Genomic DNA, 11743 nt, shown 5'->3' with positions numbered 1-11743 from the left:
TACCCATTTACGCATTGTTGCGAAGGTGACTTGAACCAGAGGTTAAGGTTAAATCAAAGTCTCTGTCGTTAGTGTAATCAATTGTGCTAGTCTTATCAGTTTTACTATTTTACTAGAAGTTAATCATACTCACAACTCAGTCTGTTGCATTGAAGACATAATACGTAGTGCCAACTTAGACATATCAGGAACTATACTACGATTGTCTTATCAGCTGCACATTAGCGTGTTGGTTTTTATGACAAGCTTGTGGGGATAGGTTATGTTAAATACCTGTGTCAGACATACAAGGTTTGTACAGAGACTAATCTTATTTTTCTTCTACTGGTATTTTGTTTCTCAGTCGGGACAGTAGGTACTGCCTCGTAGCTTAGCAATGTTCTTCCCGCCATTCAATCGATTATATTCATTAGTGTTTATTGAGCATTAATTATTAGGTTTGTACATAATTGCACATTTTAGTATTTTCATAGCATGTGGCCAGTATGAATACTAGAGTGATTCAAGTTTTGACTTTTTTGTTCCCCTGGTCTCCAATAGCCTTGCGAGCAAAGGCGTAGGATTGTCAATCGGGAGATCGCAAGTTTGATTCTCGGTCCGGTCTTTCGGATGGTTTTCGGATGGCAAATATTTTCGATTCCCTGGGCATAGCATATCCATTGTATTTGCCACACAAGATACATGCTCATTAGGGAGCGTCCATAAATTACGTAACGCTTAGAGGGGGAGGGGGGGTTAAGCGAAGTGTGACGATTCATACAAAATTTTCAGATGTTTCATACAAAAAGTGTGACAAAGGGGGAGGGGGGGTTGAAAATGCCCAATTTTTACGTTACGTAATTAATGGATCTTCCCTTAGAGTGATTCAAATTTTGACTTTTTCGCTCCCCTATGCTTAAACGATGACATTTTCTGTTTTATTAATCCTCCTAAATTTTTAGCTGATTTGGATGTAACTAGACTGAGCACGAGCAGTTTGAAGTTTGTATGGATATTACTATAGAAATCGTCACTTAAGCAAAAGACCGTTCCGTGTTGCAAGCCATCAAATATTCAAATGTAATCGACCCGATGACTTCATAGAATACTTCCTTAGTTATAGGACAGTTGTTGTTGCGAAGTGATCTGACTTTTGTAAACGAAGTTATAAAGAAAACAAAAATGCTCATTATTGATATTGATGTTATTCTTTTACGTGTTAAATTGAATTTACCACGATTCAGTATTTCCCCAATTACTTTTCTTAGAAGCACAGAATCGTTTCGCAACAAAGACGACCAGTTTCATTGCAACATTTTCTATGTTGCCAATAAAGTCGTATATTTTTTGAACTTAATGAGTAACGTTATGGAACGGTTTTTCACGAAAGTGACTGTTTTCATAGTAATTTTCATACAAACTTCAAATTGCTCGTGCTCAGTCTAGTTACATCCAAATCAGCTAAAAATTTAGGAGGATTAATAAAACAGCAAATGTCATCGTTTAAGCATAGGGGAGCGAAAAAGTCAAAATTTGAATCACTCTAAATGCTCATGCAATAGCGGGCATAGAGAAGCTTTCAATTAATTACTGAGGAAATGCTAATAGAATATCAAGTTGAAATGCAGGTCAAGTTACAGTTGGAAAATAGAGCCACTGAAGAAGCAGAAGCTCCCGTTGCTGAAGCCATTGCATTTGCTATTTGAATAATCCTCCCAATTTTTTTAGCTAATGTGGATGTAATTTCAATGCGCATGTGTCATTCATGTTGAGAACAAGGTTTTTATGAAAACAATAATGGTTGATGATATTTTTTTACATATTAAATTGAATTTCCCACGATTCACTATTTCCTTAATAACTTTTATTGCAAGCATGAAATCGCAGCATTTTAGTGCAAGCATCAAATCACGGTGGCCTCCAGTCGCCTTGCGAGCAAAGGCGTAGGATTGCCAATCCGGAGATGGCGAGTTCGATTCTCGTCCCTGTCTAGGATGTTTTCGAGAGTATTTAGCTCCTCTAATGTGAACGTGTACTATACACATGTGGAAGTGTTGGCTTGAGAAATGGATTGCGAGTGATTTGACTATGCGACCAATTTGGGAATCTCGAGCTCGTTCAGTAGCCGCTAGGTTGCGAAGGCTGACGGAGGTCCTTCGTAGCTTAGTTGGTTAAAGCACCAGTCTAGCGTACTGTAGGGTCATTGAAGGGAAAGTGGTTACCTCCAATACATTTTCCAAATCAATATCCAACACATAATGTACATATTCACATATGAGTTTTCACAACATTGTAAATTAATCCCCGGAAATAGGCAATTAACTTTGATTGAACTATTGTCGGCGTAGCACCAAGTTAGAATTCGGAAGTCGGGACTTCCGAACCGAACTTTCTTCCGAAGTTTTATTTGTCAAACTAATTGATGCGTAGTTTAGCGCATCTTTAGGCGAATCCAGTGCACTACTTCCGAAGTTGGGAAAGTTGCCTGTAACTGGAGAAAAATCCAACTTCGGTATAAAAAGCGGTATAAATTTATTCCGGATAGAGTAGAGTGGGGCAAGAGTGCGCGTGGGGTAAGAGTACGTTTTCGATTTTTTTAAGTAATAAAAAAAGATAAACTAGCAGCACTGCATCAGTTTGACAGGTATTCTGGCCAACTATTATCATGTGTAATTGTAAACGATTTGAATAAACAACAAGGGAGATATGGATTTAGATAACTTTTTGGTCATTTTGCTAAAAATAATTGGATTTCCGCAACTAGTATTTCATTACCATATATACATTCAATCAGGTGAACATTATACCATTTCGATAACCTATTGTATAGAGTACTTTATGGTACAGAACACCAATCCGGATGGTTTTCCAAGAAGTCAAAACCATTACTTGAATAATTTTTGGGACTGTGGGGTAAAAGTACGCAGGAACCGGTAGGGCAAGAGTACGCATATGAATCTTCAAGTTATGATGTCAAACCCGTGTCTATGGCCGAAATAAGACTTCTTCCAAAGCGTAAAGATTCACAACTAAGAAAAAAGGGACATTATCACAAGTTTTTAGGATAAGTTGAAGTAATTCGGTGTTAGAAAGGACAAAGCACTGAAGCGAAATAATGAAATTGTATTAGGACTTGTTGTACACCTAAACATAGTACGAAAACACAATTTCATCTAAATGATAATTTCATTTAATGAAAAGAAGCATTCATAAATTACGGAACGTTTAGCTGGGAGGGGTTGTGAGATGTGTGACGATCCATATAATTGTTAGAGGATTCATACAAATAGTGTAAGATAGGGGGGGGGGGGGGGGTTATGAAATAGCCAAATTTTACGTTACGTGATTGGTGGACTTTCTTTAAGGAAAATGCCTTTGTATACGCCACGCGAAACCTGATATATATTTTTACCTCTGTAGTTTTTTGTATATATAAAAAAAAATGGTTTTTCGTATGAAAGTGCACATTTTTAGGACCTCCTCCCCCTTTAAGAGTTACGTAATCTTTAAACATTCCCTAATATATGCTAATTAAACATCAATTAAATGTTATTAACTCTTATTTGTGTTAATATATACTTAAAGCACATGATTGGATAAATACGCACTCTTACCCCACCCGATGCGCACTTTTACCCCACCGGTGGGGTAAGAGTGCGTTTTTCACTTGTCTTGCAATAAGGGTTCTATTAAAACGAATCTCAATAATTTCAATATTTTTTGCACTGGGTAACATAAAGGAAGAGTATATGAATCATCGACACTGATTTGATATGCAGAAGCTTGCTTCATAAGGGCCACATGATCGATTGAAAACTAAGTGCGTACTCTTGCCCCACTCTACTCTACACAATAACTCGATGCAGGTTAATTCGTCTCGTTAAAAGTATCCACGCTAACTTTCACCTACTCAGTGACTGAGTAAAATTGTATTGCTCTCTCTTTCTATCTCACGGAAATTTTACTCAATTTCCGCCAAAAGCAGGACAACTCAAAACTATGAGTAATCCTGCTTTTGACGGAAATTGAGTAAAATTTCCGTGAGAAGAAAAGAGATGGTAATACAATTTTACTCAGTCACTGAGTAGGTGAAAGTTAGAGTGTCTCCAGTTTAATCAACTGACACCGATCCGGGTAAGGTGGCAGATTTGATGGATTCCTCCAAGGAAGTTCCCTCAATGTAAAGCGGATGAACTTTTTTTGGCACCCGTTCAATTGCGAGTACATGCGTTGTTTGATAAGGACACCATATGGGGGCAGAATATTCGTACAGTTAGTGAGCAGTCAAGCGTTTTTAATGCGTATGTATCGGTAAAGCTAGAAGCATGGCGACGAATGAACCCTAGTATGGAATAGGCTTTAGCAGTTATTATCCCTATGTGATCCGTAAACCTGAGCTTAGAGTCCATAGTTACTCCTAGATCACAAGTGGATTGTGCACGATTTAGTATGACGTTTCCCATGGAGTACTCGTGGTGCAAAGGACTGTCTTTCCTTGAAAATGATATGACGATGCATTTTTTATTGTTGACTCGCATGCCGTCACACCATAAAAGCATGTTGTCGATATCTTCCTGCATTGCTTCTCAATCGGATATGCTGAAGATAACTCGGTAAAATTTGAAGTCGTCAGCGAAGGAGAGTTTAGACGAGGATATCATCGTGTTCAAGTCGTTCGCGAATATGCTAAGCAACAATGGCCCCAACACACTGAAGCTATTGAGATCGACCGAGAACGGCAGTTGTTGACTACCACTAATGCTTTGCGAGACGTTAAGTAGGAGTAAATCCAATCAGTGATCCATTCGGGATATCCCAGGCGCTTCATTTTATCGACCATCAAAATGTGTGGAACGGTGTCGAAGGCTTTTGCAAAGTCTATCCAAAGGCGTAGCCAAGGGGGGCAGGGGGAGGGCGTCGCCCCCCCTAAATTGTGGAAAGATTGAACGGGTACTGAAATGAATTCCCTCAAACATGTGCACTTTACGATCCAATCATATACAGAAATAGGTGGTTGAAATTCAAAAGATTCCCAAAACTTATTAGGGCATCCAGGATCCATAATATATGAAAGTTCAAAACAACTCGAAACATTTCGGGCTCAAAAGTTCTCCTTGAAATCCTTCTAGAAGCTCCCCTGGGAAATATAAGAAATATTTTCATTAATTTCTCCTGGAATTCGTCCAAGTATTTCCCCAGAAATTCTTACAGGTATTTTTTTAGTTTCTTCAGGTACTTCTCCAGGAATTCCTTCAGGAATTTCTCCGGGAGATTTTTCGCGGAAGTGTACTAGAATTCCTTCCGGATTTCACTCGGAATTTACTCGGATATCTGCCAAGAGTTCTTCCAGTAATTTCTTCGCAACAATCCGCAATTCATCTGGGAATACTTTCAGGATTTCATCTGGGAATTTCTGCATTAATTTCTCCTGGTATTTTTCTGGGAATTCCTTCAGATATTTTTTCGGAAAATCCTTTAGGAACTTCTCCAAAAAATATTTCAGGACTTCCTTGTGGGAATTCCTCCGGAAGTGCTTGTGGGAGTTCCTCCGGGAGTTCTTCCAGGAGTTTTTCCAAGAAATTCTCCGTTAATACCTCCAGGAACTTTACAGGGAATTCCTGGACGATATTTGGCGGGAATTTCACGGGAAATGGGATTTCGGAAGTTCCTTCAGAAATATTTTTTCTCTTCCTCTAGGGTATTCCACCGGATGTTTCTCTGAAGCTCCACCAGTAGTTCCTTCGGGAATTCAATCAGGATTTCTTCCAGGAATTCATTTAGCATTTCTTTAGGCATTTATCTACAAATTCCTCCAGAAGTTCCTCGGAGAATTTCTCTGGGAGTTCTTACGGGAATTCCTCCGGAAGGTTCTTTTAAGAGTTCTTCCAGGAGTTCCTCCTGGAATTCTTACGGAAGTTCCTTTGGGAGTTCATCCTAGAACTCTTACAAGAGTTCCTCCAGGATTTCCTCCGGAAATTATTCCTGTAGTTCTTCAATAAATTTCTCCAGAAGTTCCACCGGCAGTTCCTCCGACAATTCCTTTGATAATTTCTCCGGAAATTCCTATAGAAAATCCCCCGGGAGTTCCTCCGGAAATTACTCTGGGAGGGAGCTCCCGTAAGATCTCCCGTAAGAACTCCCGGAGGAATCTCGGGAGGAACTCCTAGAAGAATTCCTAGAGGACCTCCCGGATGAGCTCCCAGAGAAACTATCGGAAGAACTTCGGGAGGAATTTCCAGCTTAATTTCTGAAGAAAACCTAAATGATTTCCTGAAAAAAGCCTGAATAATTTCCTGGAATAGCTTCTGGTGGAACTCCCGGAGGAATTTCCGGAGAAACTCCCGGATGAATTGCTGGTGGAATTCCCGGAGGAACTCTCGAAGGAATTTTCTGGAAGAATTTCTGAAGAAATTCCCGGGAGAATTTCCAAAGGAACCCCGGGGAAACTACCAGAAGCATTCTCGGAAACAAGAGAATTCATCTTATAGACAAATCTCGTCTAGCTGGAACTTTTGTTGGGGTTTGTAGCTGGACCATCATCAGAGGACCTCCCGGAGAATTCACTGAGGAGCTCGCAGAGAAATTCTCGGAGGAGCTTCTGGTGGAAAATCTATATAAATTCCTGAAGAAGCCTAAATAAATTCCAATTTTGCCGAAATTCCCGGAAGAATTTTCAGAGGAACTGCCGATAGAACTACCGGACTTATTCTTGAAGGAAATCCTAAAGAAATTCTTGGTCGAAATGCCGGTGGAACTCCTGGAAGAATTCCAGGAAGAATTTTCGGAGAAACTCCTGGAGGATCTACTAGTGGAAATCTTGAAGTTTCCACCGGAATTATTTCAGGATTTCATTGCAAATTAATCTAGGAATTCCTCCGAAAATTCCATTGTTGATTTCATTTTCGGTATAATTTCTGTATAAATTTGCAGTGGAATTCCTGGAGAAATTCTTTTAAATTTTCACAAGAAATTATTCGAAACAATTATTTTATGGAATTTACACAAGAAATTCGAAGATTTTTCGTGAAATTCTCAGGAATGTTTACTGGCAATTCTGCGGAATTCTTCCGGAATATTCTTATTCCTAAAAATTATGGGAAACAGCACGAAATTATTTAAATTATTACAGGGAATTCTGCAGAACTTATAAAGAAGTTCGTGAAGATTTTCTTGGAGTAAATAATGGTGGAATTTTCGGATCAATTCCCGGCAAAATTAATGGTGGAATTCCTGAAGACACTGCCGAAGAAGTTACTGGAGGCATTCCTAGAGAATCCCTAATAGAATTTCGGATAGAATCCCAGGAGCAATTGTCAAAGGAATTCCTGGAGAAAGCTTGCATATTGATTTTTCTGCCTATTTTATAATAAACTAGCTGACCCGGCGAACTTTGTCTCGCCCAAAACTGATCATTTTGCTGATATATTTTTTTACGTACACAATTTATCTAAAAAACAAACCGGTTTTTCTAAATAATTTTTCCTGTTTTTGACATTATTTTATCATGACACTTTTCGAATTAATTTAGTAGCCAAACCAAAATTAACAAAAATCGATCTTTCCGTTATCTGATGATAATGTCAACTTAGATGACATGATTTGAAATTATCATACAAAATGCACGACAAACCATTCCTTCGGAGAGATTTTATTTCGATTGTCATTTTTTTTCAAAAAGGAAGGGATATAAATTAGCAAAAATTAAGCAGTCTATTCTTGAGCCACGCGCGGCCAACTTTGTTTTATATATATATATACATATAGATGATCAAAATTGAAAAAAATCATGCAAAACTGTACGAAAAACCATTTCCACGAAAAGATTGGGCATTGATCTTTAAAGTATTCCATTTCATCTTAACATTTTTCCTCGTAAATAGAAGAAGAAATGGGATATAAATTAGCAAAAATTGGGTTGTCTTTTCTTGAGTGATGCGCGGTTGTACGAATGCCATCTTTGAAGAAGAAGAGATGATCAAAATTGAAAAAAATCATGCAAAACTGTACGAAAAACCATTTCAACGAAAAGATTGGGCATTGATCTTTAAAGTATTTCATTTCATCTTAACATTTTTCCTCGTAAATAGAAGAAGAAAAAGGATATAAATCAGCAAAAATTGGGTTGTCTATTCTTGAGTGATGCGCGGTCGTACTAATGCCAACTTTGTTTTATACAGGGGATGGACAAAATAATTAGGATAGGCAAATTTTGTGTAAAATTAGATGTGTTGTAACTATCTTAGTTATCACCCGATTTTGACATTTCAGGCATGCCCGAACTAGGAAATTAATGCAGTTTGACGGTATGTCCATGGAACCGACTATGGCCACCGGATTCCGGAGATATTCCGGATTTTTCGGAGGTAGGTTCAAAACCGTAAATTTGAGGTGGATATTAGGAGAAGTTGTGGTTAAAAATTGAATAATATTAGTAACCACAAATGAAGTAGGGCTCTTGCTGATTGGAACCATACATTGAGATTTGGAATCGGACCAGAATCAAGTGAGATATGGCCATTTCTTTAAAAACGGTTCCGATCGATACTTATCAAAGGGGTCAGGCCACAACTTTATTTGAATCTCGCATTTTGATAGATCGGCCACTATGATTTTATTCTAGAAGGGCTCTAATGTGTCCAGAATGAAAAAACAAATGAATAAACGGATCCTGGAGTCGCTGGGATGTCCCCGGGGAACCTGTGAATGGGGACATTTAAGTTTTAGCACCAAAATCAGACATTCGACGGCTCCTTTTTCATGGTTTTCGATCAGGAAACGAAGTATGATTAGAAAATGGTCCATTGGCGGCTCTGACGGCTTCCAGGATCTACGGATTGGCCTCGGGGAACCTGTTGGGGACATTTTAGTTTTACCACCAAAACCAGTCATTCGACGGCTCTTTTTTCATGGTTTTCGATCAGGAAGCGAAGTATGAATATAAAATGGTCCATTGATGACTCTGACCGCTTCCAGGATCTACGGATTAGCCCCGGGGAAGCTGTTGAAGGAGAAATTTTAGTTTTACCATCAAAACCAGTCGTTCGACGGCTCTTTTTTCAAGGTTTTCGATCAGGAAGCGAAGTATGAATATAAAATAATCAATTTACGGTTCTGATCGCTTCCAGGACCTACGGATTGGCCCCGGGGAACCTGTGGAAGTGGACATTTTAGTTTTACCACCAAAACCAGTCGTTCGTCGGCTCTTTTTTCATGGTTTTCGATCAGGAAGCGAAGTATGAATATAAAATGGTCCATTGTCGGCTCTGACCGATTCCAGGATCTACGGATTGGCCCCGAGGAACCTGTGGAAGGGGACATTTTAGTTTTAGCACCAAAACCAGCCATTCGACAGCTCTTCATTCATGGTTATCGATCAGGAAGCGAAGTACGAAAATAAAATGGATCATTGACGGCTCTGACCGCTTCCAGGACCCAAGGATTGCCCCCAGGGAACCTGTGGAAGGGAACATATAAGTTTTAGCACTAAAATTAGTTATTCGACGGCTCTTAAGTATAAATATAAAAGGACCATTGACAGCTTTGACCGCTTCCAGGACCTACTGGTTGCCCACGAGGAACCTGTGGAAGGGGACATTTTAGTTTTTACACCAAAATCAATCATTCGACAGCTCTTCTTCAATATAAGCAAAGTATTAATATAAAATTGACCATTGATGACTCTGACCGCTCTCAGGACCTACAATTTCCCCCCGGAAAACCAGTAGAAAGGAACATTCAAGTTGCAGCACCAAAATCAATATCTCGACGGCTTTTTTCGTGATTTTTGATCAGAAAGCGAAGTATGAGTATAAATTGGACCATTAATGGATCTGACCGCTTCTAGGACTTACGGATTGCCCCCGGGGAACTGTGGAAGGGGACATTTTAGTTTTATCACAAAAACCAATCATTGGACGGCTCTTTTTTCATGGATTTCAATCAGAATGTGAAGTATGAACAAGAAATGGACCATTTCTTGGCTTTGGATCAGGAAGCGAAGTATGAAGTAGGCAGGTTCCCCGTGAGCTATCCGTAGGTCCAGAAAGCGGTCAGAGCGCACAATGCTCCCTTTTATATTCATTTCTCGATTCCTAATCTAAACCACTAGAAAAGAGACGTCGAATGACTGGTTATGATGCCTAAACTAAAATGTCCCCTTACACAGATTCTCCAGGAGCAATCCGTGGGTCTTGGAAGCGGTCAGAGCCGTCAATGGATCATTTTACATTCATACTTCGCTTCCAGATCAAAAATCGAATGGCTGGTTTTAGTGCTAAAACTAAAATGTCCTCATTCACAGAATCCTCGAAGGCAATCAGTAGGTCCTGGAACCGGTCAGAGCCGTCAATGGTCATTTTTAATTCATATTTCGCTTCCTGGTCGAAATTCATGAAAAAAGAGCCTTCGAATGACTGGGTTTGATGCTAAAACTAAAATATCCCCTTCAACAGGTTCCCCGGAAAAAAGAGCCGTGGAATGACTGGTTTTGGTGCTAAAAATTAAATGTCCTCTTCCACAGGTTCCTCGGAGGCAAGCAGTAGGTCCTGGAAGCAATCAGAACCGTCAATGGACCACTTTATATTGATACTTCGCTTCCTGATCGAAAACCATAAAAAAAAGCCGTCGAATTACTGGTTTTGGTGGTAAAACTAAAATGTCCCCTTCCACAGGTTCCCCGGGGCCAATCCGTAGATCCTGGAAGCGGTCAGAGTCATCAATGGACCATTTTATATACATACTTAGCTTCCTGATCGAAAACCATGAAAAAAGAGCCGTCGAATGACTGGTTTTGGTGGTAAAACTAAAATGTCCCCTTCCACGGGTTCCCCGGGGCCAATCTGTAGATCCTGGAAGCGGTCAGAGCCGTCATTGGACCATTTTCTATTCATACTTCGCTTCCTGATCAAAAACCATGAAAAAAGAGCCGTCGAATGACTGATTTTGGTGCTAAAACTTAAATGTCCCCATTCACAGGTTCCCCGGGGACATCCCAGCGACTCCAGGATTCGTTTATTCAATTGGTTTTTCATTCTGGACACATTAGAGCCCTTCTAGAATAAAATCATAGTGGTCGATCTATCAAAAAGCGAGATTCAAATGAAATTGTGGCCTGACCCCTTTGATAAGTATCGATCGGAACCGATTTTAAAGAAATGGCCATATCTCACTTGATTCTGGTCCGATTCCAAATCTCAATGTATGGTTCCAATCAGCAAGAGCCCTACTTCATTTGTGGTTACTAATATTGTTCAATTTTTAACCACAACTTCTCCTAATATCCACCTCAAATTTACGGTTTTGAACCTACCTCCGAAAAATCCGGAATATCTCCGGAATCCGGTGGCCATAGTCGGTTCCATGGACATACCGTCAAACTGCATTAATTTTCTAGTTCGGGCATGCCTGAATTGTCAAAATCGGATGATAATTTAGGTAGTTACAACTCATCTAATTTTACCTAAAATTTGCCTATCCTAATTATTTTGTCCATCCCCTGTATATACAGCGATTCCACGGGAAAAGAATAGAGTTGAAAAAAAAGTTGTCCAATTTTGCTCAAAATCGCTTGGTATGTTCTTCATCGAAAATAATTAGACCCGTATTTTTTTATTTTTTTATTAGGGTGACCATGTTCGATATAGGGTTTCCAGAAAAATCGCTATATATATAGATATTATTTCAGAGAGGATTTTTTTTGCCCCTTTGAATTGCTATGATCGGGGTGGGTTTTTGAAAATTGACAAGTGATTATACCGAAAGAACT

The 11743-nt window shown here is 39.4% G+C and overlaps 1 protein-coding gene across 1 annotated transcript in view; it reads left to right on the top strand.

Moving 5' to 3' along the window:
- The first annotated feature begins 414 nt into the window (after positions 1-414).
- Positions 415-11743, top strand: part of LOC134226281 (uncharacterized) — a 70104-nt gene continuing 58775 nt past the window's right edge. The window contains exon 1 of the mRNA XM_062706950.1: positions 415-437. The gene's annotated coding sequence lies outside the window, so the exon portion shown is untranslated. The remainder of the gene's footprint in view (positions 438-11743) is intronic.

This window comes from Armigeres subalbatus, chromosome 3 (genome assembly GCF_024139115.2).
Source record: "Armigeres subalbatus isolate Guangzhou_Male chromosome 3, GZ_Asu_2, whole genome shotgun sequence".
NCBI classification, from domain to species: Eukaryota; Metazoa; Arthropoda; class Insecta; order Diptera; family Culicidae; genus Armigeres; species Armigeres subalbatus.
The sequence above is the reverse complement of the archived record's forward strand: the minus strand, read 5'-3'. Positions and strand labels throughout refer to the sequence as shown.